The sequence below is a fragment of the Engraulis encrasicolus genome, chromosome 6 (assembly GCF_034702125.1).
Source record: "Engraulis encrasicolus isolate BLACKSEA-1 chromosome 6, IST_EnEncr_1.0, whole genome shotgun sequence".
Lineage (NCBI taxonomy): Eukaryota > Metazoa > Chordata > Actinopteri > Clupeiformes > Engraulidae > Engraulis > Engraulis encrasicolus.
This window is the reverse complement of record NC_085862.1, coordinates 30,961,611-30,966,994: the sequence shown is the minus strand read 5'-3', so window position 1 is coordinate 30,966,994 and position 5,384 is coordinate 30,961,611.

Here is a 5,384-nt window from a genome sequence, read left to right as displayed (position 1 = left end):
AAAAAAGTCTCAAAAATCCAAGGCAACAAAAAGGCACAGAAGATCCAATCTTCAGAAGCAAAGTACTTATTCCATAAGCATAAAAAATACAGGAGAAAAAGGTTCAAAAATAGAAGGTTTCAGTATCAGTCAAAAAATCCAAGAGGTTTCCAAAAACAGGTTTTCAAGCAACTCAGAGTCCATGAACAAAAAACAAAAGTCCAGAACAGAATCTCAGGTTACTCACGAAATCTTCAGGTATCAGAAAAACAGGCAGATGTGGTCAGACGGTCAGACACAGAACTAAGGATTCACAAGGCTTAAATAGCACTCCAACAAACACAAAATCCAATAGGCAACAGAGAGCACTAATTGCACTCAATAATAACATGAGGGGAAACAGGTGTGGCAAGGGGGCGTGGTAACCCATGAAAACAAAAGGCACATGAGAAACCAAAACAAAGAGCTGTCAAGAAAAAACAGTGGCAGTACAACAGCCAGCCAGCAGGGTGGAGTAAAGTGTCCAAACACAGCAGATCTTAACAGTACCCCCCCTCTAACGGACGCCTCCTGGCGTCCCCTTGACAGGCACTGGATGTCGGCGGCGAAAGTCCTTCACGAGTGCAGGGTCGAGGATATGTCGAGCCGGGACCTAGCATCTCTCCTCAGGGCCGTAGCCCTCCCAGTCCACGATATACTGGAGCCCACGACCCCTGCGCCGAACATCCAGGAGACGCCGCACGGTGTACGCCTCGGAGCCTTCAATGAGACGAGGGGGCGGAGGAGGTTTGGGGGCAGGGTGCATGGGGCTGCACACAAAGGGCTTGATTCGGGAGACATGAAATGTGGGGTGGATGCGGCGTAGGGGCAGTGGGAGCTTGAGCCTGACGGCTGTGGGGCTGAGGACTCTGGCAATGGGGAAAGGGCCGATGAATCGTGGGGAAAGTTTGCGGGACTCAGTTTTCAAGGGCAGGTCCTGCGTTGAGAGCCACACACGCTGGCCCTGGCGATACTGCGGGGCCCTGGAGCGATGCTTATCCGCCTGAACCTTCATCTTGGCAGAGGAGCGGAGGAGGGTGGAGCGAGTGAGTCTCCATGTTCGACGGCAGCGCCGAATGAAGGCCTCCACAGAAGGAACGCCAACCTCCCCCTCCTGGGCTGGGAACAGCGGCGGCTGGTACCCGAGTGAGCATTCAAAAGGCGAACGGCCCGTGGCTGAGGAGACGTGAGAGTTGATGGCATACTCGGCCCAGGGTAGCTGTTGGCTCCAGGTGGATGGGTTTTGGGATGCCATACAACGCAGCACCGTCTCCAGCAGCTGATTTGCCCTCTCGGTCTGGCCATTGCTTTGGGGGTGGAAACCTGAAGACAGACAAACAGAGGCACCAAGCAGTTTACAAAATGCTTTCCAAAAGGCAGATGTGAATTGGGGGCCCCTATCCGATACCACCTCTAAGGGTAAGCCATGTATTCTGAAGACGTGCTGTATCATGAGGTCTGCAGTGTCTTTGGCGGATGGAAGGCCAGGCAGGGGAATGAAATGGACAGACTTGGAGAAGCGATCAACGACAGTAAGTATAGCATTGTTACCGTTGGATGGAGGCAAACCAGTCACAAAGTCCAGGGATATATGGGACCATGGCCGTTTGGGCACAGACAGGGGTTGCAGCAGGCCGGCTGGGCGTGTGGTTGAGGTCTTGTTCCGTATGCAGACCTGGCAGGACCGGACAAACTCGAGGACATCGACTTTTATGGTTGGCCACCAGAATCGTCTCTCAATGAAGGCCTGGGTTCTCTTGGCTCCAGGATGACAGGACAGCCGGGTGGAGTGGCCCCACTCCAACACCTGCGTGCGGACAGAATTGGGTACATACAGAAGGTTAGTGGGACATTGACTAGGACCTGCCTCACCTGCTTGGGCGGCTAGGACAGCAGACTCAATGTCTAACCGGACTGCCCCCAGGAAGTAGCGAGATGGAAGGATGGGGTCGTCTTTGGGGGTTTTCTCAGACACAGCAAACTGACGGGAAAGGGCATCAGGTTTGGTGTTCTTGTGGCCAGGGCGGTAGGAGAGATTGAAATTGAATCTGGAGAAGAACAAGGACCACCGTGCTTGGCGAGGGTTGAGTCTCTTGGCCTTCTTGATGTATTCTAGGTTCTTATGATCAGTCCAGACTATAAACGGCAGTGAAGCACCCTCCAGCCAATGCCGCCACTCCTCCAGAGCCATCTTTACAGCTAACAATTCTCTGTTACCCACGTCATAATTCTGCTCAGCCGGTGATAGACGGTGGGAGAAGAAGGCGCAAGGATGTATTCGGTTGTCCTTGGTCGAGCGTTGGGAGAGAATGGCACCAACCCCAACATCTGAAGCATCGACCTCCACGATGAACTGCATCTCGGGATTGGGTTGGATCAGGGTTGGGGCAGAGGTGAATCGTTGCTTGAGAACCTGGAAGGCATGTTCTGCGTCAGGGGACCAGACAAACTTCACTTTAGAAGAGGTTAGAGCGGTCAGGGGGGCTGCCACAGCACTGAAGTTTCGGACAAAGCGTCTGTAGAAATTAGCAAAGCCCAGAAAACTCTGCAGATCCCGGCGACTGGCAGGTGTGGGCCACTCCAGGACTGCCTTGACCTTTCGTGGATCCATTTGGATGGTTCCGGGGGTTATCACGTAGCCAAGGAATGCTACAGTCTCCTGGTGGAATTCACACTTTTCTGCCTTCACAAACAGTTGATTCTCCAGGAGACGTTGCAGGACTTTGCGGACGTGTGTGACATGCTCCTTCAGAGACTTGGAAAAGATGAGAATATCATCTAAAAACACAAACACAAACTGGTTAAGCATGTCTCTGAGAACATCATTGACTAAGGCTTGAAAGACAGCAGGGGCATTAGTAAGACCGAATGGCATCACAAGATACTCATAATGTCCAGAGCTGGTGTTAAAGGCGGTCTTCCACTCGTCCCCCTCACGGATACGGACCAGGTGGTATGCATTCCGGAGGTCTAGCTTGGTGAATACAGTAGCCTCTTGGAGGAGTTCGAATGCAGATGACATGAGGGGGAGAGGGTACCTGTTTTTGACGGTGATATCATTCAAGCCACGGTAGTCAATGCATGGGCGTAATGAGCCGTCCTTCTTTCCCACAAAGAAGAATCCGGCTCCGGCTGGGGATGAGGAGGGACGGATGATGCCAGCTGCGAGAGACTCCTGTATGTATTTACTCATGGCTTCTGTCTCAGGACGGGATAGAGAGTACAAGCGGCCTCTAGGGGGAGAAGTGCTAGGAAGGAGGTCAATAGCACAATCATAGGGACGATGAGGGGGAAGAGAAGAGGCTTTGGACTTACTGAACACCTGTTTAAGGTCCATATAGTCCAGAGGGATGCCTGACAGATCTGGGAAGTCCTCCTGGACTTCAGGGGCAGAGTTCAGCTGTAACTGGGCCTGAAGAAGACAATTAGAATGACAGAACGGGCTCCAGCCCATTATACACTTCGCTGCCCAATCAATATGTGGGTTGTGTTTAACGAGCCAGGGATGACCAAGAACAACTGGGGCTTGTGGGGCCCTTATCACATGAAATGTCAACTGTTCATGATGATTGCCAGAGAGAGAGAGACTCACCAGAGCAGTGGAGTGAGTGATGTTGGCCAGCTTGAGCCCAGTCAGCGCGTTGGCCACTAGGGGCTTCTCAAGACACACTGTAGGCAGGTTCCACTGGCTCACCAGGTTGACATCAATGAAATTCTCCTCAGCTCCGGAATCAACGAGTGCCTCCACTTCCAGTTGGTGGTCTCCCCAGGACAGGATGGCTGGCATGACGGTGCGCTGAACAGAGGAGGGGTGAATGGGTGTGACGCTCACCAGAACCCCTCTCACAGGTGAGCGCTGGCTTTTAATGGGCAGTTGGCAACAAAGTGATTTGGCTGGCCACAGTAGAGGCAGGAGCGGGTTGTAATCCTTCTTTGACGCTCATCTGGGGTCAGGCGGGTCCGATATACTTGCATGGGCTCTGGCTCTGGTGCAGCGGTGGTCGGAGCTGGTGAAGGTCCTTCCAGGTGGGCCTCCGAAAGTCTTCGCTCGGCGACGCTGCTGCAACCTGGTGTCAATGCGGATGGCTCTGTTGACGAGTTCCTCACAGGTCTTGGGCAGGTCTTGACAAGCCAGTTCATCCTTGATGTCTTCTGACAGCCCATCAAGAAAGGTGTCGAACAGGGCCCCAGAGCTCCATCCAGTGGTGGTTGCGAGGGTTTGAAAGTCGATAGCGTAGTCTGACACTGACCTGCGGCCCTGGCGCATGTGAAGCAGTTCACGGGCGGCCTCATGTCCATGTTTAGAGCGATCAAAGACCCTCTTCATCTCAGCTGCAAACTCCTCGAATTTCCCGCAGACAGAGGACCCTGCGTCCCATGTGGCAGTACCCCATTCTCTGGCTCGTCCCGACAGCTGAGTGATCACATACGCCACCTTTGCACGGTCGGTGGGGAAGGTGCCGGGTTGTAGCTCAAAGATGAGGGTGCATTGCGACAGGAAGGAGCGGCAGGTACCAGGTTCACCGGAGTACTTCTCTGGCGGGGGTAGTCGTGGCTCGCGGGCAGGGTTTGCAGATGAGGAGGTCTCGGCAGACTGGGCAGGCTGGTCAGGTTGGTCAGGCTGAGTAGGCTGGGCAGCTGCTGAGGCCGAGTGGGAGAGCTGGAGTGGTTGGATCTGGGCTGCCAGGTCTCTGATGCTGGCAGCAACCGCCTCCAGCTGAGATTGTTGACGACCAAGGAGTGCGCCATGTTGTTCCAAGCAAGCTCTCAGGTGCTCTGGATCTGCTGGGTCCATCATGGTCTGACCGTACTGTAAGGGTTACAGACGGAGACCCAAATGCAGATCAGAGTTGAGTGTCTTTTATTTTTTGCAAGCAAAAAGTCACAAAAGCAGGGCAACAGAAGCTGGCAGTCCAAAACTCAAAAAATTCAGTAGAATGTAAAAAGTCTCAAAAATCCAAGGCAACAAAAAGGCACAGAAGATCCAATCTTCAGAAGCAAAGTACTTAGTCCATAAGCATCAAAAATACAGGAGAAAAAGGTTCAAAAATAGAAGGTTTCAGTATCAGTCAAAAAATCCAAGAGGTTTCCAAAAACAGGTTTTCAAGCAACTCAGAGTCCATGAACAAAAAACAAAAGTCCAGAACAGAATCTCAGGTTACTCACGAAATCTTCAGGTATCAGAAAAACAGGCAGATGTGGTCAGACGGTCAGACACAGAACTAAGGATTCACAAGGCTTAAATAGCACTCCAACAAACACAAAATCCAATAGGCAACAGAGAGCACTAATTGCACTCAATAATAACATGAGGGGAAACAGGTGTGGCAAGGGGGCGTGGTAACCCATGAAAACAAAAGGCACAT